Source organism: Spermophilus citellus, assembly GCF_964194105.1.
Source record: "Spermophilus citellus genome assembly, chromosome: 4".
NCBI lineage: Eukaryota > Metazoa > Chordata > Mammalia > Rodentia > Sciuridae > Spermophilus > Spermophilus citellus.
The window spans coordinates 179,458,793-179,484,907 of NC_138185.1; the positions used below are offsets into that span (position 1 = coordinate 179,458,793).

Here is a 26,115-nt window from a genome sequence, read left to right on the forward strand (position 1 = left end):
GTCAGTTTGTATTATTTGAGACAAAATGATTGAATGTAGCAGTCAGCCAGAGAACTAGTCTTTGTTTTTTTGAAGACAGTTTGCATTTGACCCAGGAAAATATTGGATTTTAGATTTGTATAAGTAAAAAATTTGAGACCCATTCTGATTCTGCATCAACAGTTTCATACTTTTTCAAGTTTCCCCACTAAATAATAAACAATGATAAAAAGCAGTGATCATCATAATAATAAAGCACTACAAGTCAAAGAGATCTGGATGCAAGAAGAGGTTAAAACTGAGAGGGAGTTGCTGGAAATGCATGCATTGTGCATCATTAAGTTAAGTCAAAGAAATTTGTTTCAAATAGTAGGTATCTGATAAGTGTACTTTTAGTAGAGGCAGCTGATGAGTGGAATTTTATGGTATTTGAAGTGAGACATTCCTGCCACAGTATAGATAAGTGACCTCATGCATATTTCCCAAGCTCTTTGAACCTCAATTTTCTGATATGTAAAACAAGGATTAAAAACACCCTCTTTGCAGTATTAATGAGATAATGTTTGTGATGCCTGAGACCTGGTCATCACTCAATAACTGGTCGTTATTATTATTATTCTGCCTATCCTGAATCTGTATCATTATAACAAGCTACCTCTATCACTTTCTTGTTTTTTCTTTTACCTTAGTAGAACCAGTGTTATGGGCAGGTCGCTCAGAAAACACACAAAGTCCCAGTTTTGTCCAAATTGAAGAGTCTTTATTTAGCCCTCGACTGCTCCCTACGGGACCCATAACTGTCTCTGAAAGGAACAGCCCAGAGCCTGAGCATTTAGGATACTTAAAACCACATCTGGGTTGACATAGCCTCAAGCAAGCAAGTAGAGAAGCTGAATTGGGCAGTTAGTAAGACATTGCAATGGGTACATTGGTATTTCCCACGGGACTTTCCAGGTTGGAATAACAGCAAGCAAGCAGAAGGGAAGTGGGTCAAAATGACTCTTGTTCAGTACAAATTAAGAATGGTTACTAACATCTAGACAATCATTGCGGAAGAAAAATTGAAACCAAAGAGAACAATTTTACTTTGTATAAGAATTGCTATTTTGTGTTGCCAAGTATGTTATGCTAGGTAACTATTAATGGGTGCAGAGGCGGGGCTTTCCCATGAGAGAAGCATTTCTTACATGATATGGAGTCTTTTTGGTCATTGCCCATATAGCCTGGCCCATAACAGGTAGAGATGGGCAAATAATATACCTTTAATATTAGTGTTTTAAAACACAGGTTTTAGTACTTTCCAGTAGACCCAAAGCATTTTCATTCAAGTTAGATCAGTTCTATGGTTCTCTTTTCAAACACAGATCTGTAGCAAAAATAAAATTCATTAATTTTGATAAAAAAATCTCTCTTGAGAACTTAAAAAAAAACCAAAATCAAAAACAAAAACAAAACTTACTGTCTTAGTTTTTTTATGTAAGAGAGACAAAAATGTTTTTGTAAGCTCCTTGAAGGCAGGGAAGTGTGAATGTGTATCTGTGCCCTATATTTAATGGACATTTTATCAGTGTTTGTGAAACATTTGAATCAGACTGGCATGTTCATGTAAACATTTTGCTATAATTGATTATTGTAAGTGTGTAGGAATCACTGTGGTGACAGTAGCCCCTTATTTTTAGAGTGGATTGTATGTGTTGAATAATTTTGCCCCAAATATAAAATTATATGCATGTACATTTTTTCTTTTTTTAAAAATTTATTTATTTATTTATTTATTGGTTGTTCACAACATTACAAAGCTCTTGACATATCATATTTCATACATTAGAATCAAGTGGGTTATGAACTCCCATTTTTACCCCAAATACAGATTGCAGAATCACATCGGTTACACATCCACATTTTTACATACTGCCATATTAGTGACTGTTATATTCTGCTACCTTTCCTATCCTCTACTATCCCCCCTCCCCTCCCCTCCCATCTTCTCTCTCTACCCCATCTACTGTAATTCATTTCCCTCCATGTTTATTATCCCGTTCCCCTCACAACCTCTTATATGTAATTTTGTATAACAATGAGGGTCTCCCTCAATTTCCATGCAATTTCCCTTTTTTCTCCCTTTCCCTCCCACCTCATGTCTCTGTTTAATGTTAATCTTTTCTTCCTGCTCTTCCTCCCTGCTCTGTTCTTAGTTGCTCTCATTATATCAAAGAAGACATTTGGTATTTTTTTTTTAGGGATTGGCTAGCTTCACTAAGCATAATCTGCTCTAGTGCCATCCATTTCCCTGCAAATTCCATGATTTTGTCATTTTTTAGTGCTGCGCAATACTCCATGGTGTATAAATGCCACATTTTTTTTATCCATTCATCTATTGAAGGGCATCTGGGTTTTTTCTTATTACAAATTATTTTACATGTGTCAAAAACTTGTAATGTGAAAGGACAGTTACAATGATAATCTAGTATCACAACAGAAAGTGAAGATAAATATATGTATAATTAAATAAATTACACAAAGAAGTTTCTCCTATAGGTATATAATAATACAGGCATTGATTAATCAAATTGTCTTTCAGTGTCTGGGTAAGCTGTGTTGTCAAGTCTTGACTAATGGCTTTGTAATAATGTCTTGTTGATCTAACATCAGTAAACTGCCAATTCTGTGACAGTTGGTGCAATTAATGCTCATTCCAGTTGTTGTTAATGACAATGCTATAACCCCTGGTTGTGGTGTACACATAGCACATGTGCAGGAAAGAAAGTCACTAGCTAGGCCAAAGTGGAAGAATGCTCTGTCTTTTGATTAAAATATAATGTAGATAGTATTTTTAACCTAAGTTATGTGTAGGATAAAAAGAAATGTGATGAAAGACTTTGGGACCACATCCTTATTTTTTGTCCATATCTTTGAAAATTATTTTATCATTCAGTAGTTAGACTATAGGTGGGAAACATACTTGCTCCTAATTTATGTGAGAAAGAGAATGTTCTTTTGAATTATTAGGTACCTGAGTTTCCTTTAACACTTAATACAGTCCAAATGTTGCAGCATTTGGACAGTCTTAAAAGTAACTAGAATATCATGTAAAAAATAAAAAAGTAATTGAAATATTGATTCCTTCTCACTATACTAGACCATAAACACATTACGGATATTTAAGGTGGGGCAAAGTTCTGGAGTCTTTTGAATCAGAAAAGGAAGGTGTTTCTAACCACTGGAATTACCCATTAAAGACTGCCTGCTCCTGGTCCATCCTCATTCAAATGGAGCAGTAATCCTAAAAAATAAAGTAAATATTTTAGTGCTCTCTAGTTGCTAGAAAGTGCTAGATGCTCCTTTTCTTCTGTAGATAATTATTATATGTAAAGATATAGTTAACATTTGGATAACTGATTTTTCTGCCTCTTAACCTTGTCATAATTGCTTGGTTAAAAAAATAATTGCAATCCTATCATCAACTGGAATGTGGTAGATACTGCACTCATCCCTCAAATAACACAACTGAAGAAAATCTAACCAACTATAAAAATGAGGAAGAAAGAGAGTTTCATGTTCTTTTAATCCTTTACTACTTGTTTTCCCTAGACTTTTATTTGAATTTCAGATCATAGAACTTAAGGTTAGAACAGACTTAGAAATAATCTGATCCACTTGCCTGTTATACAGTGGTCCAAGGACATCACATGATTTACAGAAAATTGTATACTTAGCTAGTGGCAGACCACAGGCTTGTAGATTATATATTCTGGACCTTCTGGGAATATTTTCATAGCTGTTACACTGACCTAAGTATCACTCCAATCTATATTTGATTTTTTAATGTTTATGTATTTATGGATGTCATTTGTCTTCTTATTAAATGGGTTTTTAGATATGTAAATTGGCTAGCTTACTAGTTTTACACATATGGAATTAACCTTCTGAGTTGCCAAGGTCATATAGTTGTTACAGTAGCATAACCAGGACTAGTACTTTGATGGCCTGACTTATACCTAGTGCAGAGCTCTTTGTGTTTGGTGGTTATCCATTTAGATCCCAACCGCTGTTTACCCAACATTACACCTCCAACCAAAGGAAGTCTTACTGATATGTTCAGCCTTGGAAAACTAAATTCTCAAGTTTAATAAGGGAATCATAGCACAACCACATGTTCGGGAATAGATTTTTGTGTTTGCTGCGGGTAACAGTAATACAATGGGAAAATCTGCTTGGTTTATTACTATATGCTCTGTGATATAACCTCAGTATGAATTTCAGGTCTATATTCTTTAAACTGGAGCATTTATTTGTGGAACTATTGACAGATGTCTTTGGGCAAAGGTGAATGAAATAGAATATACTGTTAATTATTCAACATACTTAGTGCTTGTGGAGGAAAAATAAGTAGGAAGTACCTTAAAGAAGATACTTTTTTCTTTATTTTAAAACCAATCCTTCTGTAATCTCAGTGGCTTGGGAGGCTGAGACAGGAGGATTGTGAGTGCAAAGCCAGCCTTAGCAAAGGTAGCACTAAGCAGCTCAGTGAGACACTGTCTGTAAATAAAATACAAAATAGGCAAAATAGGGTTGCAATGTGGCTCAGTGGTCGAGTGCCCTTGAGTTTAATTCCAGGTACCCCTCCAAAAAGACCTATTTAATTTGGAAAATATACAAAACTATAATGAAGGAAATTTAAATCATTAATAACTCTACCATCCATTGATAATCATGGTTATTTTGCTATATTTCCTTTTAGTCTTTAGTTTGTGTGTTTATAACTATATGTATAGCAGTGTTGCAATATATTTTATAAAGTTTCATATTTTTACATTACATTTTAAGGATATTTCTGTTATTTTACATTTTAAGTATAAATACTATTTCTTAATGAAGTCATTCCAGTATTTTTAATCAAATACATTTATTTAAATTTTTTTAAATAAAATTGTTGGCTATATTGTTCTTTCCAGTTTTTTTATGATTAAATAGGAAAATTGGGGAACTTGGTAAGGCAAATGGCATAGGTCACATAGTTTGTAGGACCTTTTTTCCCTTATTTAAAATATGCTTTCATAACAAGGAAAGTCACATTGTTTACTGACTGTAGACCTGAATATTCTTTTCTTATCAGTTATAGATGCTTGTTTTCATTTAGTTCTTGATGAAGGCACTTGAGGAATTGGAAGAACAATTAGCCCAAATCAGGTTCACCAAATCTGACTCCATTTCAATATCATGCCTTTCTACCTCCCACCCGGCCCCTCCCACCCAGATTAAATTAGTTAAAGAAGTCACTTAGAGCATTTTGTAATAATCTTAAAGTCTTTTCTTTTTCCAAATGGTGAAAATATTTTAGACACTAAAATGCTTTGAAAACAAACAATTTACATGTTTAACATTCTTCTCACTCATAATATATAGGTAACTTCCCATTATCTGTGAATATAGGTTCTGAGGACTCCTACAATACATCATCCCAAAATTATTCTCTAGCGAAGCAAATGTCTATTTGATATTGGATTTTAAAGATGATGACATAGTAGCAGATTGTTATAAGGCATATGGACCAATATACGTAACCATGCAAATGTTTTTTGTTTGGGAAAGGGAATTTTTTATCATTTTTGAGATTAATTACACTTTAATTTTTGGTACTTTGGGAAATATGTTTTTAGTAATTGGGGAACAAGAAAGTTATTGGACCACTATTAATGATTAGGGCAAATTGCCCAACTTTGGTGAAATCTTCTCTGTTATACCCAAATGGAGTTAAAATTTCTTTTGTGTGGAATCTAAACTTTGTGTAGGACTCAAATGTATTCATTATACTATCTCATATCATTTCTTTACATGTTTACTTTCAAAGCTTTTACGTGAGGCTGCTCTGTGTACAGCACTGCAATGTGAGTTACACTTGTGGAGGTGTGTACAGTGTGTGACTCTGTCTACATTCTTCACAGATAATCAGCACTTTAATAGAAGTAATTAATTGGGTTATGGCCAATTTTGTATGCAAATCACTTAGCACAGGGTCTGGTTCATGACAGTTCATTATTTTCTTTTGAATGAATAAAGGGAAGAATATGCTATGATCAAGCCAAATTACATTCAGCTCTCCAGATTGCATTGACAGCGTTTCCCCAAGTAAAGAATTTAGGTATGAAAGTCCACTTTAACAATCACCATTAGGTACATTCATAAATGATTAAACAGATGTACTGCAATGTGTTTGAGTTGTTCTTAACCTAGTACAGCATTTTCTATAGTGTGTTTTGTGGAATACTAATTTTGCAAGATGCATTTAGAGTTTTTCTAATTAAATAAGTTTGTGCAACAAGGCATTACTACACCCCTCTGTTGAAAATTGGCAATGCACCTTAACATATTAAAGGTTCTGAGAAATGTAGCAGTTGCCTGTTTTTGTACATAATTTGAATTTCCTAAAATTGTGATCACATCTACTTTTTAATTTAATATCTATTAGTCTGTCTATCATGGGCCTGTTTTTTAAAATTTTTTTTTAGTTGTTGATGAACCTTTATTTTATTTGCTTATTTATGTGGTGCTGGAAATCAAACGCAGTGCCTCACAAGAATGAGGCAAGCGCTGTACCGCTGAGCTACATCTCCATCCCCTCATGGGTCTGTTTTTAAGAGTTAAGTAATGTAGCATGAGTTTAAAGCTTTGGTTTGCAAACAGATAGACCTGGATAGAGTTTCAGCTCTACCATTCATTTGTATAACCTTTAGCAAATAATTAACCTTATTTAAACATCGATTTTCTCACCTGTAAAATGATGAGATGATATCTATCTCAGAAGAATATTGCAAATATTAAATGAGCTACTACATAAAAAGTGCATATACAGGCTTGCTATTATTAATTTTGTTTATTATTTATTATTCATCTTGGAAAAGTGAGCCATGGGTAGGTGTATAAGGGGGTGCTATAGGTCTTGGGCTAGTCTTATTCAATGATTTGAGACAATTGTTTCTTCTGTTGTGTTTAGTAGTTCTTTGTTCTTTTCTCACATTTGTATTGACCTCCTCTTAATTGCCTCAGATGTCTTTCTACCCTATTTCTGATGGGAAGACTTTAACAAGGATATTGATGAAATGAAAGATATATTTTAAAGAATAACATAGAGATGATGAAGGGTCTAGAAGCCTTTCTTGTGGGGGCATATGTAATCTGGAGAATAGAACATATTGAAGGACTATATAATGAAAAATAGAATAGACCTCAGCTTAACTCTAGAATGCATAATTAGGGTCCATGGTTAAGAGTTATAGAATGATTTAACATAAGGTAGGCCTTATTAACAATTAGAGGAATTCAATGTGAGAGAAAAAAAGAAGGATTTCTCATCACAGAGAGACTTAGAGATGTCAGGATGGAGTTGAAGACCTATTAGAGCAATGTGTCATCCTACTCGATAATCAAAATGCATAAGTTCTTCAAGAAATGAAAATGTAGAATAGAACATGTTAAAGGGAACAGAGACAGATTTTTGCCAGTAGAGATCAAAAAAGTTTAATTCTGTCTCTGTGTATTAGGGAACATTTGGTTGAAGGACATGGCTCATGAGGTGGTTCTTTAAAGGAAAAATTATGGCATGAGATGAGATGGGGTCTAAGGAAAAGAGTCAGTTTTTTTCATTAAAATCCTCCAATTATTATATTTTAAAAAGTAAGCAACTTTTAGTTAAACAAAGTTACTACTGATATCCATATATTGATAACTTGTTATATGCCTCTCTCTTTATTTCCTCTTACCATTTCATTGACATGGCCTTCACTGAGAATAAGTCAATGAGATTAGGAACACTAAATCAATTGAGTTCTTGTTTCCACAATTTATTTGGGGAGAAAAATCATCCTTACTGTATAATCAGCCAAAAGAAAGGGTATCAGGAAAGCAGGCTCTTATTTCCAATCATTTTAATGAGCAGTATCTAGGAAAAGAATGGTTGCTAGATGTAATTTTTTGAGCAGCACAAGTAGTATGGAATTCTGAGAAAGTATAAAAGTAATTTTTAAATGGTGTATGGTCACCCTCATTGTGCCTTTAGGCATTTCCTCAGGTCACTCAAGGTTAAAAGGTCTTGGCCATAATACATTTTACAAAGAACTGTTTATTTGGCCTATCTATTAGCTTCAGACTGTTCTCATTTAGTGACTTCAGCTCTATAGCACACACACACAGTTCTCTCAATTTTTCCCTTGTAAGAGGGAATAATAGAAGGATGTGGCTGGTAGTGCTTATACTACTTAGAAGACTTTTGCTCTCCAAGGTGGAGAATATGTGTTTTTCTGATGATTTATATATGGAGAAACTTCTGTGTAGTGTTCTCTCGTTGTTGGGCCTGCCAATGGGAATGCTGCCATTTACTAATACCAAGAAGAGGGTACAACTACAACTAATTCTGAATGTTCCTTTGACCGCCTTTTTATCCACAAATGAGCCAACTTGGATGGTGATAAAGCTTTAGGGATGGCAGACAGATTGTTGTGTGCAGTGTCTTTTTATTCAAGTTAAGGTAGTCAGATCTGGCTTCATGGGTAACCTCCCCTACCCTCTGCAGTAGAAAGGCTGGCAGTTGTGCTTGTTTTCCTTTCTAACACTAGAAAGGCAGAGAGCACTTAAAGTTAGCACTGCTTTTACAGACAACTAAAGACAGTATTGATGAACATGAAGAAAGTTTCTTTTGATAATTGAAACACATATCATTTTTGCCTTTTATAACACAATCTATAATAACTTTTCAAGACAGATTCTTTTGAATGACATTAATTGCATGTAAAATATATGCTTTGTGTTAAAAGGGCTAAAAGCAAAATGTTTACAATACTCTGATTAAACTTGGAGGTTGTGGCTGAAGAGATAATTTGTTCCAATAACTTATACAAAGATTGTTAGATACTAGAGGAAGGGGGGAACTTCTCTTAAGCTTGATGTAATTTCAGAGTTAAAGATAAACTGGAAGTTTGAATTATTGAAGTTAGAAGATATAAAAACATATTATTGTGTTTTGTGGTTAAATTTTAATATAATTCTTACAACTTATATGAAATGTGTTTTTTTGAAAAATTCACAGAAATATCTCTTTCTTATCTTCTGTTTTCAAAGTCTGAGCACTGAATCTCCCTCTACCTGCATGGTGTTATAGCATTGACCCTCCTATGAGTATGCTTTTGCTAAGAGTGGTCACACCCTCCTTTTCCCCTGTGAGCATAAAGCCCTTCTTGAATTGAAATCCCACCTTTAAGGGTATGAATTTTCAATGTATCAATCATATCAAAAGATCTATTCTGTCTATGAGTGACTTCTCTAACAGCTAACACTGATAATAACTTCAGTTGTTCCTTCTAGGGCTCTCTCACAGATCTCACTATTACCAGAGGCAAAAAGGTATTTTGCTACTCAGGACGAGAGTATATGTAGTGGAATGGCAAGCTCCCCTGGGCCTAATTCTCTCAGCCTAGTTCTGTATGTGAAAGGAAATTAAGGAACCAGGAGACGGGTTAGCGAGAAATGAAAGATGGAGACCAGGCAGAGATCCACACAGTTTATTTGTCAGAGCTGACAAAAAGAGGCACATTTCTACATAGACGGAGAGAGGCAAAACAGGCCTGGGGTTCAGGACTTTTATGGGGCAGGCTCAGGGATTGGAGCCCAGTGGATCCTAATGTGGGCAGTGAAGGGTTGGGTTGGTATGAGGGAGTGGTGAGCCTTTCTCAGAAATGCTCTTCAGCAGGAAAGTGAAATTTTTCTTAAAATGGCAGCTGTCACTTAATATGGCCATCCAGATGCTAAGCAAGGACCTTACAGTATATATTTCTCTTTACTTTGGAACTGATAAATGGCTCTAGTAGTGATCTGTTCATTTAGCAAAAGAGATTACACATTAGTATCTTTGTTTTTCAGCAAAACCATAAATTGCTATAGATGTAGGGATTAGATGAATCTGGTGCTTTAAAATATTTGTTAGCCAAACATATATTTTACTATTGTCAAGATGGTGTTGCACTGTGAGTTTTTTTCCCTTTAAGCCCTATAAAGGTAATACCTAAATATAATCATACCATACTCTGAACTTTCAATCAGCAGTGGACTACTTTTTGACAATGATCTCATAAGATTATAATGATACCAGTGTTGATAATCAGATTGGAGTCCCATTCCCCCAGTGTTGAAGCTTGAACACCGGAGAAATGCCGAGCAAGAGCAAAATATTTTATTTAAAGAACAGAATAGAGTGAGAGGGACAGAGGTTCCTCTGCAGTGGAGGTGGTTCAAGGTGGTGCCCCAGAGAGTGAAGGTGTCCTGCCCCTTTTACAGATTTTAGATTTCCTTTGTTCTAAAGCCTCTCTGTCTCTTATCTTGCCTGACCAGTGACCAAAAGGTGGATTGATCCTAGGGCACCAGAATGAAACCACTTAAGGGTCTAGGCAGGGAGGGAGTGGCCCTGGGGCATTCATTAATAAACTCCTTGCAAGGAGGAACAGTCCCCTGGAGGCTGGTAACCTTAGCAGCAGGTTGGAGGAGGAGTAAGTGCTCTGGAGGTATTAGCATTTTATTTGGTCTTGAATCAGCCCCCATCTTCCAGACAATAATTCATTACCTGTACTAACTGTCGTTTTGCTCCTTGTCCTCAGTAATGAAGTTGAAAAGTTCCCATCACTTGGAGACACTGTAGTCATCATAATGTTGTAGTATAACACATTACTCAGATACTCAAATGTTTGTGGTCAGGCTGATATAAACAAACCTGCTAGTCATATTAAATTATAGTACATACAAATATGGGGCTGGGGTTGTGGCTTAGCAGTAGAGTGCTTGCCTGGTGCATGCTAGGCCCTGGCACTGCATAAAAATAAATAAATAAAGGTATTTATTGTGTCCAACTACAACTAAAAAATAAATATTTTTAAAAAATTATAGTACATACAAGTATGTATAGTTCATAATACTTGATGATGATAGACAACTATTTTACTGGTTTGTATATTTACTATACTATACTTTTGATTGTTATTTTAGAGTGGCTCTACTTACATATAAAAAAAAGTTTGCTATAAAACAGTGAGTGCCTTGTTGCACTAGCAGCAGCCTCATGTATCTCCTCTTTACTGCATCTCTTGATTGTATCAAGCAGCCGCATCCAATGATTGTCCCATTTCATCTTGATCTGTGTAAGAGAACACTGTGACATTGTGGCACAATCATGAAATCATCTAACAGAACCTATCTCAGAACATGTCCTGTGCGTTAAATGACCCACAACTGCAATTCCCTGAGAAGCACTTTCCTGTCAACCTTCCCATTCTCCTCCCCCTCTCCTCTTTGGTAGTAGCCCTCTATTTGCCACAATAGTCTCCACTCTTCTGCTAAATCCTACCCTCAGAAAAGGAATTAAGACTAAGGTAAACATATAACTAATCAAGATTGAAAGGAGAGTTTTAAATAATAACTCTGGGACAAGGGCATAAACTGGAATTGTCCTGGAGCTGGTAGCAGTTTTACCTGAGAACAATGCATGGTAAGTAAGATCTATGTAGTTGTTATTACATTACAAATTTGCATCTCTGTGATTGATTTACATTTTAAGAGAGCTGAAAGCTTTTAATAAAAGTGTTTTGGTAGGTTTTCAGCAATTATGTATTAGGTAAGGCAACAACTAGTATCTGAGAATGAATATAAAAACTCTAAAATAAAAATAGTTTGGTGACTGTGCCTAAATTTAGGTTTGGCTTTGTGTACTACTTTAGTAGCTATCTCAATCCTTACATGTATTTAAAATAATAAAAATATATTGGACATTTAATAATAGGATAAACAAATTAGCTATATATTCCCTCCTCTTTGGAGGAGGGAGGAATTCACACAGACGTGTGCACACACACACACACACACACACACACACAAAGTCACTTTATAGTTCAGAATTTTTGTTAACTTAACAAATATATACTATATTATACATAACAAATTATATACAATCTTTAGTGAACTTCCTCTCCAAAATGACAAATACATAAATGATATGTTTGGTGAATTCTATGTATTTAATAACTACTTCCGGCTTTGTTGAGTTTGCTTCTTGTATTTTTGCATCTCAGAAGAAGATGGCAGTATTGAGCCTCAGCTCTGACTTGACAGGACTATTTGAAGGAGCTTAAAATTCTTAGAAAAGTATCCTTTAAGCTAAGCTCCATTCATCTCCTGGTATTTTATTTTCTACCCTTCCCCCACCCCTTTTACTCCCATGTAGAGAAGAAAAGAGTGCTCTGATATATGGTATAGTAGGTTGGTTATATAAGGATGCTATTAAGTTACTCATTCTCATTTCTACACATCTAAGAATGCTGCCTCTAGGAACAGAAAAAAAAGTCTTCTTAAATAAAATGAGGGCTAGCTCTAAAATGCAGAAGTATATTTATGATGTGCTTATTTTCTTAAAGCTTTCACAGGAAGAATTAACTTTACATTTCCAGGACACAAAAAAAAACTTTACTGAGCTACATCTTATGGTAAATAAACTGTTCTCTAGGAATAAATTTTTCACCATTTCTTTTTTAGGGCAATAGGCTATTGCTAAGAAAATTACTTTTTCTAGGGCTGATGACCTGAAAAAAAAAGTTTTGATGAGAGGAATTATTTACTTTGTTTCCATTCACATCCACTGTTTTGCCTGCATTCCAAATTTCAAAAAGTTGATTCATGTATCTTTGAGCTCTCTGTTGAAAAATACAAGAGTAACAGTGTTCTTTGTCAATATCAAAATGATTAAATACTACATTTTTAGGTTTGGGGAAAATAAAATAGTATCACGTAAATTTGTAAGGAAAGTTGTAAAGTTGTAAGTTGTTTTTAAAAGTATAAGCCAAGATTAGCAAACCAAGCTGCCATGTCAAAGGAGCTGAATCTGCAGTTGGAATGGCACCCAATTTTAAAGTTATGTTTTGAAAAGCTGTCTTGCCATGCTTAAAATATGTGAAGGAAATATTTTAACACGTGAGATTATGTGGTTTTCTTTGAAATCTGGGCAATTAAATCACACACAAAAAGATCCATAATTGTTTAGTTTGATTATCGTAGATAGTGGATTTCCTTTTGTACCTTAACTTTTATATGTCTAACATTACTGTTGAAAGGTTATGTGACGAATAACTTATGGATTTTCCTAAGCCAGAAAGTCTATTTGGTTTCCATTATAAGTGAAAGACCCAACAACAACATCTTCATTTCATATTGTTCCGATAAATTTAATGACATTATTTTTTTTAACCAAAAGGAAATTTCTTCTCAGCTGGATTCTTTCACTGTAGGTTTTAATCTCAAACTTTGAAAATGAGAACATAGCTATTATTTTTTATTAAAAGGATATGTTCTGGTTAGTTTGGAAATGTCTGACTAGTAAGGGCTTCCAATAGAATGTCCAAGAACTTAAAATGTAATGCTGAAATTAGAGAAGTAACATATGCCTTTTAGAACCAGTGTATCTTAAATGTCATAAGATGCATATCAGGTGAATATATAGGTATTTTAAAATAGTACTTCTACTATAAACTTCAATTAAGAGTAGGATAATTAAAATTAGTTACCACAGATAGGACATACATCTGGACATTCACTACCAAACACATCTTAAGAGACAGAAGATATCGTTATGTATGCTGTGTGCTGTGATAATTGAAGTATGGTGTCTTGCATGTGCTCTTAGCATTTACTGACTGATTTAAGATTTATGACTATGCTTGCTAAATAATATTTAGCTTTTACAAAACTTTTCCTTTAAAACTCTTTTCAAATTTTTTTATCCTTCATGTGTTCCCCTGGACAGGTTCTATATTATGGATATAAACCTACAATGTGAATTTATTTAAAATCTATTTATTACATATATTACTTTATTTTCATGCTTATAGAAAATGCACTTGAAATTTTATATATTTATATATTTTAGCTAACATGCTAAATAATGCAATTATAGTATCTGAAGCATTCAATGGTTTTTAGCTCAATTAAAATGTTTTAGACTTGCTCTATATGAATTCTTATAATGGTGTAGAATGAAGCAATTCATTAAAATTGATGTTTCAGTCATGATTTTGTTTCAATAATATTTGAGTCGAGTAAATATCTCTCAGGCTGAATGCTATTATCAACAGAATCTTCTTAACTCCTTTCTTGAATAGGTGCACATCAAAATCAAGTCTACCCTCCTAATCCTATATGGATTTCTAGGAGGAACAGCCATTGTTAGAAGCATGTGATACACTTGAATGTGTTAGTATTTCTGCAATAAATAAACCCTGGAGAGATCCATTGAATACTTTGGGGTTATGTAGTCATGAAAATATTAGTGAGTTTCCTCCTTTTCCTATCATTCCTTCCTGTGCCTTCCATGAAGGGGCAAGCCTCATAGTATACTTTTGTTGTTAATGTGTGATCCTTATGGAAAAAAATTTCACTTTCTAGGTATTCATTCAAATGTTCATCAGACACATCTACAAATTAGTGTTGTGGAGGAGGAGAACTGACAAGGGCCCTATCCTGTTTTCAATACTCTGTAGCATCAATTCTTGGCAAACTTCAGTGGGACCTTGGCAGAACTGCCCTCCCAGACCTGGGCTTCATTATGGTGTGTAAAGAGCCACCTCTGTTAGCCAGGCTTGACAGGATAGAGCCCCATGGAAAAGTCGCCAGAGAGTCTAGGATACTTGGTCTTAAAGACACTCCTTGATTGAGTGGTCAGGGTACATGTATTAGCCAAAGACTTGATGATATGCTGGTATTTAGCCATCCCACATTTGGAGCAGGATGTTATTCTGGATAGCAATATCACTATTTCAGCTTTCTTTGAGCCAGAGCAATTGTTATCTTCATTAGAAATGCCTATTGTGTCTAGGTATGCACCTAAAAGAACTCACATGACATAATTTTGCCTAATTTTCTCAGCATACCATTAAAATTTGATTTGTATCCAAGGAGAAAGAATTAAAGTTCATCTTTTTTAGTCATTTTTTTTTAAAAAAAGAATGAAAACCCCTGTTAAAGTTGATCCTCACTTCATAGTACTTCCTTCTATATGCTGCTAATTAAAAGTGGAACTTGATAATGTGAAATTAAACATACTGTTTATTCACTCTTAAAAATAGCATGTTTTATTAGAACAACCTCAGAGGGCCATTAAAGAAAATGATTTAAGTATTTGTGCATCAACAAATAACAGAGTCTAGTAAAATTGAATTTTTTTTAACCTTCTAAGTTTCTAATATACTTGGTCTATTTAGAAAACAAACACATTTAATTGTTTCCATGTCTTAAATATGTCTAGTGAGTTCAGTTTTTAGTTGCTATACAAATAAATTGGTCCTAGTTGCATTTCTTTCTTTCAAACATCATTTCAAATTAGGGCTTAATGTGGTTTGAACATTTTGCCAGAATAGTCATCCTACTTTTGTCTGAGGGTGGTTGATTACATCTATCTTTTCCAGCTTACAAATGCCAATATATTTAGAAGAATGCAAACCCAACCCTGAGACCATTTGTCATCACATGTTGATTATAACTCTATGTTTTATTCTGGTACGTAGGAGGAAAAGCAAACAAAACTCTGAAGAAAAATGGAATGTCAGGACATGCTATATGTTTTTGTTGCATCACCATATCTAACATATTTTTCTCTATAATTTTTAATGCTTACTTTCCTAGGCTATTAAAATATATTATCAATACTTTTTAATGTTGAATTTTAAAATAGCTTTCACATATCTTAGTAGCAAATATATAAATATACTAAATGAGAGAATTTTAACATTATTATTTCAAACCATAAGTTTTAATAATTGCATATAGTATTCTCCAAATAACTACAGAAAAGACTCTGAGGGAAAAAAGTAGTAAAATAAAATTGCTCTGTGCTTGCTTATATGCTCTATACTCAAGGTCTATACGTGCCCAGCTTGTGAAGGTAGTCTTTGTTGACATGAGAATTGGGAGTAAACAGTAAAGAGATTAGAAATATTTCATATTTAATCAAATCCATCGTGATAAATAAAAAAGCAAGATAGAGGTGTTTGTGTGATAGCAAAAAAAGCTATACTTTTAAGCTCTATGTAATAATAGGAAACTAGCAGACAGCCATAGCTAGCATGTGACTATAATGTATGATTCCAGCCTCCTACTGAAATTTCTTTTGACTTTTAAAATATGACCTACTGAAATGTCCATGGAGCCCTCAAAATCACTTTACAAAGCTTTCTTAGTGTGACCTGACACTCTGAGAACTGAGCAAGAGTTAAGACACTCTGGGGAAATACCATTGTAACAGAGACAGAGGCACTTAATAACTGTTGTCTCTTGGCATCTATTCCTTTCCTCCCTTCTCCTTTCCTTTCCTTTCTCCTCCCTTCTTCCCTTCCTTCCTTTCATTTTGTTTTTATTTTTAGGCATTAATAAGGTTGAAAAACTTAAGTTCACTGGGATATAATCTAAGCTTCTATAATAAAGATATTCTAAAATAGTTAGAATATAGAACCACTGAGAAAAGGCCATCAATTCCCTTTTTATCTTTCTCTTACACTCTTTTCCTGAACTTCAGACAGCTCAGTATTAGCCTTTGAAGACGTAACATCTGCTTTATTTATTCTCTTTGTCATCCACCTGGAATCAGAGAAGTGACCTTAGACATTCTAAGGCTTAGTGACTTGCATGTGGATTGGGAAGAGGGCAGACAGGAAGATGATTGGTGATGATTGAGTTCCCTTCCCTCTTTTCAACCCAATCAGGGTCACTTTATCAGTTTCACAGATCGGGCTCATTAATAAATTTAAATAAATTCCAATCCCAGGAAAAGCTTAAAAATTCTTCGGTTGAACCAGCTTCATTATTTTTTTTTTTGAGCTAAACATTGATTTTTATTATTAAACAGATTGATAAACAGATGGCTTGCAAACACTGAGAGAAGGAACTGTTGGGCATTGGTTGTCATCCGTTGTCACCACCCACTGTTCCATCGACTTTCATGACATCTATGCCACTAAATGAAATTCATTTGTTTTTTTTTACATTTTTATTAGTTGTTCAAAACATTACAAAGCTCTTGACATATCATATTTCATACATTTGATTCAAACGGATTATGAACTCCCATTTTTACCCCGAATACATATTGCAGGTTCACATCGATTACACATTCACTTTTTTACATACTGCCATACTAGTGTATGTTGTATTCTGCTGCCTTTCCTAACCTCTACTATCCCCCCTCCCTTCCCTTCCCCTCCACTCCCATCTTCTCTCTCTACCCCATCTACTGTAATTCATTTAAAACCAGCTTCATTATTTTATATAAAAAGGCATTTCAGAAAGCCAAAATTACAGAGACTTAGAGAGAAGATGTAAAACTTCAAAGGTTTCAAAGGCAGAATTCATGTCATTTTATTCTTAGGCTAGATTACCTTTCCACTATTCTGTGTATTAACTTGTTCCACATCTTCTCTGTGATTTTGTTGTTGTTCAAAACGTAAGTAGTTTTTTTCTCTTTAAAACCAAGTAACATGTAAAATAAACACTGGTTAAAGCAGGTTGTTTATCCATTATTATACTATCAGTCATTGATAAACAATTGTCTGAAAGATTTTCATTGTCGTGGAGTCAAATGACAATGAGTTGTAACTGATTGGAATCCCTTGTATACCTGAGTTATGGTGCTGGGGAGGTTGTGTGGGTGGAGTTGGCCCCAGGCTCAGAACAAGGAGGGAGTGTTTTGGAGAGAAATGAATTTAAAATCCCATCACTCTCTCTCCTGTGTTCCTAGCAGACAGGACCTTCATCCTATCTTTATTATAATTTGTGCCTGTAAATGTGTTATAATTTCGTCTGAAACATCCCTCCGGAAAGTTGAATGAAGGCAGCAGTGTTCAGAGGTAAGGCCTTTGGGAAGTGATTGTATGGTGAGGTCTCTGACCTTATTGATGGATTAATCTATTAATGGATTCATAGCTTAAGGGGCTATTGGGAGGTGGTGGAAACTTTAGGAGGTGGGGCCTAGTTGGAGGAAGTATGTCTTTGAAGGCATGCCCTTAAAGGTTATAGAAGTGCCCCAGACCCTTCCTCTGTTCTCTCTTTGATTGTAGCTGCCATGCAGCTTTGTGCCACCATGCATTCCCTGACATAATGTTTTGCTTCACCACAGGCCCAGAAACAATGGAGTCCAAGTGACTAGAGACTGAAACCCCTGAAACTGAGCCAAAATAAACCTTTCCTCCTTTTAAGTTGATTTTCTTAGCTATTTTTTGTCATAGCAACCAAAAAGCAACTACTAAAACATGCTATGTTTTTCTTCTGAGAAATCAAGGAAGATGAAGGTGCTTTCATGCTTGAAAGAACAAGTGCATTTTTTCTTTCAAGGGGATATGCTTTATTCTCCAGAATGGAATGATACTCACCTGTTCTCTATAAGGCTATTTGGTAATTTTAGCACTTTTTGCACAATTGCCTTCATCCTACTACTTAGTATCTTGTTTTGCATTTAATAATGAAGCAAGTGCTCTAGGGACTAGTTTTCTGGCTAACTAATGCCTTTGCAAACCAATGTAACCTCTTAACATAAAACATAGGTAATAGAAGTTCAGAGGAAATGAGCTTTTGGATTCCCTAGAGCATGATTAGAAAGTCTGAAGTAGTGTTCACAAACTATTGTTTTACACAATTATACATTTTTTGAAAAGTCTAAAAATGCTTTTCATAAAAAGTAAGAAGTTCTGATTCTTGGAATACTATGATCTTATAAAAATAAACATAAATATTTTAATAATGTTGTAATATTTTGCTTCCATTATATACCTTTAAGCTGTGATTTAGTTTTTGACCTACAGTGGTAACAATTTCTTGCCTCTGTGGGAATATAACTGGCAAATATTACTCATTGACTGTTTTGTCTTTTTATTTTTCTGCATGAAGCCCTCAAGTTATCCATTGAAAGGAATTAGTCAACCATATGACAGTTTAGCAATGTAGAAAAAACTGCAGAGGACCACATCTATACATAATTTTCCCCATTATTTCATACTCTGAGAAGTCGCAGGAATTATGACAAAATCCAGGTCCATAAAACTCAAGTGGCTTCCTTGTTCTTGGGCTGCTATTGAGAAGTAGAGCTAAAGCTAGCACATAGGTCCCCTCACTGCATGCCATTATTTACTTCTACAACCATTCTGTATGACAGGTAAAGATAAAAAGGCATTTCAGAAAGCCAAAATTACATTTATATATCTTGGCTTTATATTCTAGTCTCATGACTAACAGATAAAATTTCACTGGAGTAAGAAATTATAGTAGTGCTCCAATTACATTTTATATATGTATATGCTTTAAAAACCCCCATTTTTTTTTCCTTTCTATCCTTTTCCTTTTCTTTCTCCCCCTCCCTTTCTTTCTCTGGTTCTTTCTTTTTCTTGTTTCTCCAGGTATTCGTTGCTTAATTAAAACCAAATAAGTTGTTATGGTGATTATCCATTTCCACACGCATACCCAAAAGTGAGAGTCATTAACACCATCATCTTCTCTATCCTTGTCTCAGTCTGAAGCATTTAGTAAGCTCCCCTAGTCACATGATATATTGCCATATGATCTATCATGATTTCATGGGGATCAACTAATTGAAACTTCTCATTTTATAGGCAATAAAACTGTGATCCAAACTCTGTTTTTGCAAAGAGAGACACAATTTAAGAAAAAAATGAACATACAATATAAGGGAAGTTTCATTCCCCTATTTTCAGTGACAGAGATGAATACATTTAGTGAGATGATGAACTAAGGGGGAGAAGGGAAGTGCGAAGTTATAATAAAATTGCTGTTATCTTAGAAATTAAAGTGTGGGGAAGATTGTAGATAGAAATTTCAGAACAGAAACTGGAAAACTAAGGAAAAAATAAAAAGAAATAATACCTTTATCCATTTTAGATGTTATTTCCCCCCCCCCTGTTTTTTTTTTCTGGACTAAAAAGCCAATACACAAAGAGATTCATGTGTATGTGTACACACATGTGCACACACTGACTGATAGGGCACACACCCCTAATTTCCAATATTTAGTTGATTTTTTCCCCCTGAATTTCAACTCATTACTATACTTGCAGGGCTTCAATATACTTTTTCCTTTGTAAAATGAATCTACATCTCTTCTTTCTGATGAATAACATATCAGTACTAGCCTTTTTAACTGTACTTTAAATAACAAAATAAGCTCATTCTTTTTATTCTACTCATTTTTCTGGCTTAAGTGGAAATAATGAGTCAACCATAAAGTGGATGTTATTTAATGAAATTAGCAAAGCTCTCTTTTCATGTTTCTTGACATAGTTTCGGGTTCAGTAATAATGGTTAATAGTGACTTAATGATTTGTTTGTTTGTACTTTATTCTGACACCAATGTTTCTATCATAAATGTTTGTTTTGGAAGAATAAAAAGCCATTATGTACTCAGGGTCATGATCCATTAGTAAGTGTAAAGCAGCCACTTGCATGTACAGTACATGATAGGAGCTCAGTAGTTGTAGAAGCTCCCTATATAGCTATCTGATTTAGAAAGGTTTTGAAACCTTTACATTTGCATTTTTATGCACAAAATGACAATAACTTTTTAGGAGTTAGAAAGGGGGGCAAGTGTTAACATTCTAACTTTACATATGGGGAAATTATGGACAACAAATCTCAAAAGAGTCTTGCCCATTGCTGTTATCTTAGAAATTAGAAATAGGGCCTAACAAATTGACCTAGACTTGCCCAAACTTAAAGATTACTGAGAATAACAATTAATACTATTAATAATTACACTGCACCAACAGGCATAAACTAGAAATGTCACAGGGAAACTGAGACCTATTTTTATTTTCACCAGGACCTACAACTCATTCTCAAATATTTTTACTTCTCTATGGTTGAGATTTCCCATATGCTTGTGGTGCTCTTGCCAAGTACATACAAATAGATGTAATAGTTATAGGAGAGGGAATATCTGGCTTGAATCTTAGAACATTCATTTGTTTTTTTGGCTGGGAGCTCTTGGGTGAATTACTTAATCTCTTTGTTCTCTAGTTTCTTAGTAAATTGGGGATGATAATAATAAAATGATATAGGTTTTTATATGGATTGAATAAGTAAAATACTTAAAATAATATCTAGTACTTTTTAGGTACTATGTGTTCTTGTTCAATAAAATATAATAACTTCTATGACAACTGCTTTAGTAATATAAGAAAAGTTTAAAAACATTCTTTTTACTCTAAGAACACTTTCTGAATCAACTCTTAGAATATTATCTGTATTTTGATATGCTTTGAATATCTATACCTGTACATGAAAAGATAGCAATAGCAAATTAATTCTCATCTTGGAGCATTTTGTTTGATGAAATAGAATCCTATCAGTAGATATCTATATGGTTTCTTCTTTTGGAATAAGTAGCTTTGATTTATCGTCACACTGAAGTTCTTTTTAAATTAAAAATCTCCATCTAAGATGGGAAAGATATAGAAAGGCATTTCCCCTGTAATTAATTTGTTTGTAGGTGATTTGATCCTGAGGAAAGAAGGTCCACATCTTCAGGCCTACCTGGATACCTTGGGCTTCTGTTTTATGTTTAGACTTATATACCTCATTTTCTTTGAGCCCTTTTGGCTTGTTCAGGTCACATCTAACTAAAGTCATTACTAATTTAGTTCTTAGAATACCATGATGTTCATTATCTATTTTATTTGGTACGTAGGTGATTCCAAATCCAACTTTTTCCTATACTTCAGAATTTGATTTGCTTTCTATTATTTGCCTAGTGTCAATATCCTTGGCATTATTACTTACCTGCCTTGGCCCTCAAATAAAAGCTCTTGTTTTGATTGGTGAGTTAAACTCTGCCTCTACTGTTTGTTCATTTTGACCTTGTTTCATCTCTGGCTTCTGTCTGGTATTCCAATATTATGTTCCAGATCAGATGTGCCAATGATTAATGATACAAAGGAAAATAGATTCAATGGGATCTCTGGAAATTCTTATGGATCATACTATTTACCTGATAGAAGCTGACTGTTATCCATATCCACATATATGTATATATAAGATATCTCAAGATATTGTATATTCTCATTCTTCCCCTGGCCATACACACCATATACATCAGTATGGACAGAGAAAAATACATACATTTTGCAGTTGCTGTATTTCAGGGCTATGGTAATGGGCAGGAAAAGAGATAAAGGAGATGGGCAAGCTATTGCCTTCATGGATTTCTTAGAACATTAAGCATCACTGTGGTAGTAGTGGTTAAGAGTACAAGTGTTCAAGTTACCCACTCTTCAAATAGACCTTGGGTTGGGCCCCCTCCTGTGTGATCTTAAGTGAAAGATATAGAAAGGCATTTTCCCTGTAATTATTTGTTTTGTAGGTGATTTTATCCTGAAGAAAGAAGGTGCACATCTCCAGTCCTACCTGGATACCTTGGGCTTCTTTAAGGAAGCTTTAACTTCCCTAAAGGTAAAGGAGGGTCAAAAAAAAAAAAAGGAGAAGAGAAAAACATGCTTTCATCTTTTGTTCTATATGTACACATGATGACATAGTAAAAAACCTATCACATTTGCCTGGAAAATAATATAGATTAAGTTTGTGTTATGAGCCACAGCAGCAGGAAATAAAAGAAATTATATATTATATATATTTATATATACTTCTTTATACACACCCACACATAATTTCATTGCTTTTAGACTTTTATCCATATTTAATTTCCTTGTCTTGTTTCACATAGGTTGTTAAAACAACTTTAGATTGGGTAGTTTTTGTTTGTTTGTTTGTTTGTTTGTTTTTTAGGTACTAGGGTTTGAACCCAGGCAAGCATTCTACTACAACCCAGCCCCTAGATTGGGTAATTTATAAATTACAGAAATCTGTTGCTCACAGTTCAAGAGGCCAGAAGGCCCTGATCAAGGCACCAGCAGATTTGGTGTCTGGTGAGGGCTAAGTCTCTGCCTTATAGATTGGCACCTTCTTGTTCCATCCTCAGAAGTAGAACAAGAAGTGGCACATAAATTCCTTCAGACCTCTTTTATGAGGGCACTAATATCATTCATGAAAACTCCACTCCATGATTTCATCCCCCCTTTTCCAGAGATCCCACCTTTTAATATTATCACGTTGGTGACTAGAGTTCAATTTAAGAATTTTGGGAAACATATTTATACCATAGCATTCTCCAATTAAGTGTTAATTTGAGATAAGGGTATTTTCTAACTACAAAGTGACTTTATTTAAAAACTTTTAAATCCAATAGACATTTCTAATAAAAGAACCTTTTGTGTTATTGTTCTGTTTTGATAGTAGAATTAGAATATTTCAAAATCCTACTTGGTGTCCACTTAAGAAGTGGAGGGAAGTTTGCCAATGGATATTAATCTGATACCTTGTACAATGACCTATCCTGGCTGCAGTGAGAGTAATCCATAAGAGGTGGAAAGTCAGAAATTATCCTTCTCTCTGCCTGTGTTCTATCATTCTCCTGAGCTAGATGTTGATCTTTTAAGTTGGTAGAACTAGAAGATTCAGCGTTAGGATCAGTTCTGGTTTTGCTTTGAAGGATATGCATGGATGGGTGGTAAATACCTTGAAAGCATCCTGGAAAAAAGCAAATGCTTGATAATTGTCTTATGACTAAATGAGTGATGTTATGCTAGGTGCTTTTCTACTGTACTTATATGCCTCTTTGCATAATCTTTTTGGATATCAGAATGTAACCCTTGCTTCTTGAGTAAGAAGCTATGATCCGAATACTCAGCAGAAGTTAAATTTTTATTTCATCCAAATAACAAATCTTTGCTTTTTTATTAAATCAATTTTAATTTAATTGTCAGAGTATGAGTCATAACTTGATACCTTGCTCATCTCAATAACTCACAAGTAGTTGGAATTTTATTTGAGATCAGAGGTGGAATAGATAAATAAAGTATTAAAACTGGAGTAGTTCCATTGCAATGTTTTGGGTTTTGGGGTAGTTATATTATCATGAAGATCCTGGTTGGTTGTATAAATAGCAAGGAAAAGTTGAGGTAGGAGAGAAAGAAGAACTTAGCAGAAAGAACATGGATCATATAAGGATTCTAATACTAACTCTGCCTCCTGTGAACTCTGTGATGTTGAGCAAATGAGTCATTTTCTCTGAGTCATAATTTCTTTTCCTAAATATAAAAAAGGATACCTGCTTATTGAAAGAGTTAAATGAAGGAACAGAGATTGACACATAGTAGTTGTTCCAGGGTGACTACTTTTATTCTGAACCCAATACCAGACTATGCTTTGAATATTGCTTAAGCCCCTGTTAGAAGCTCCTGTAGTATTTAGAATCCCTAAGTAGGTTAAGATATCAGAACCAATTTGGAAGCCAGGAATCAGAAACTTCAGCTGTACATCATTTAGTGTAATCCTTCTAAATCTCTTTCCCTTTAGGGAGAGGAAGATACATGCATATCTCTTCTCTGCCTCTTCCTTTTTACTGACAATGAGGGTAGGATAAAATGTTTATTACTTACAGCATAATATTTCCCTTAGCACCCTAAACATGCATTCCTAACCATCATGGATACTCTATTTTACCTAGAAGACACTTCAGTTTTCTTTGGCCACTAATCATAGGTATTGTTGAAATTGATATGGTACACATTTTATTATTAGAAATATTGTTTGGCTTTAACTATCTACTTTCAGAGAGTATACTGTAGCTCTTTTGTAAGATACCAAGATGGTTAAAATGGTGGCATCTGGTTCTAAAAATTTTATTTGCTATATTTTCTGTCCTCTGGATGACCAGCCTTACCAACTTAGTGAGTCTCTAAGCAAATTAGCAAGACCCTCAAAATAAAAAATAAAAATGGGCTGAGTATGTAGCTTAGTGGTAGAGCACCCCTGGATTTAATTCTTAGTACCATAGCTAAAATATTAAGAATTTGGAGCATTTTCATTTTATTGAATTTTTTGTACATATATGGGAGTTTGTATAAATGCATTAAAATGCAAGTCATATATATAATTCCATATCTGCATTTCAAAATTGTCATTGTAGTATAATGTCTCTTAAAATATCTTTGCTAACCATCATTTAAAATCCATTGCATGACTACAGGTTATTAGACCCTTATCCTATTATTGAACACTGATTCCCCCCCCCCTGTTTTTTTTTTTTTTAGTTGTAGACAGATACAATATACCTTGACTTTATTTATTTTTATGTGATACTGAGGATTGAACATGTGCTAGGCGAGCACTCTACCACTGAGCCACAACCCCAAAATTTTAACAATTAAAATATATGAAATTATAGACACAGAGTCTAACAAGCAGGCTTCAAAAAGTAAGAAACAGGAAAAATATAAATACAAACATAGGGTAAGTAGTGGAACTTTTAGAGATGGAAAAGACCTGCCAGCAACGCCTTCAACTATGGAAGTTGGAATAGCACCTGTGGATTATTTTAAAATTTAGTGTATATGGGGCTGGGGATGTGGCTCAAGCCGCAGCGCGCTTGCCTGGCATGCGTGCGGCCCGGGTTCCATCCTCAGCACCACATACAAAGATGTGTCCGCCGAAAACTAAAAAAATAAATAAAATATCAAAATTCTCTCTCTCTCTCTCTCTCTAAAAAAAAATAGTGTATAAAGAGTACTGTGTAGTATTTGGAGTTAGTAACACCTCAGTTCTTACCAATTATGTGATTTTAGGCAACTCAATCTCCAGAGCTTTGCCTTCTGAATCTAGAAAAGTAGGAAAAAAATTATGCTTAACTCATTCAATGTGAAATGTTAAAGAAGATACATATGAAGCTGTTAGTACAGAGCATGGCATTGTTGGTGCACAGTAAGCAATAATTTTTTTAAACAATTTTATTATGTAACTGAAATAAAGTAAAGAGTATTAGAACTAAGGCTTTTTTTTTTTTTATCTGAGGGGAGAAAAGTCAGGTAAAGTCTACCAAGTGAGTTAGAAATTAAAAGGATAAAGAAGAACTTTACTTCTGGAGCTTCTGAAAGCTAAGAATAAAACCCCTTAAAAAGACTCAGGAGGATTATTGAAACAACAAGGAACTGTTACAAATGAATA

The 26,115-nt window shown here is 34.4% G+C and overlaps 1 protein-coding gene across 5 annotated transcripts in view; it reads left to right on the top strand.

Moving 5' to 3' along the window:
• Positions 1–26,115, top strand: part of SLC25A21 (solute carrier family 25 member 21) — a gene marked incomplete at its 5' end in the record, with an annotated part of 517,166 nt that overhangs the window by 59,566 nt on the left and 431,485 nt on the right. Inside the window, one exon of one of the 5 annotated variants that reach the window (XM_081290709.1) lies at positions 24,469–24,526. The exons of the other annotated variants lie outside the window; for them this stretch is intronic. The remainder of the gene's footprint in view (positions 1–24,468; positions 24,527–26,115) is intronic. 5 annotated transcript variants of the gene reach the window in all.